Here is a 206-nt window from a genome sequence, read left to right on the forward strand (position 1 = left end):
CCCTGCCTGTGACACCGTGACACCCGGGCACATCCTGTGCAGCTGCCTGCCACAGGGCAGCCTAGGGTTTGGGACCGAGCCTGTGCACCCAGCCCCAGGGCCTCGTCCCATCCGGCATGAGAGGACCGACCAGACGGTAAGGTCACGGCTGCCACGCGAGCACCTGCCAGGAGGGCGGCGGTCTCCAGATGCAGGGTGGTGGCACC

This window comes from Fukomys damarensis, unplaced genomic scaffold (genome assembly GCF_012274545.1).
Source record: "Fukomys damarensis isolate Sample0158 unplaced genomic scaffold, DMR_v1.0_HiC HiC_scaffold_37, whole genome shotgun sequence".
In the NCBI taxonomy this organism is placed as follows: Eukaryota; Metazoa; Chordata; class Mammalia; order Rodentia; family Bathyergidae; genus Fukomys; species Fukomys damarensis.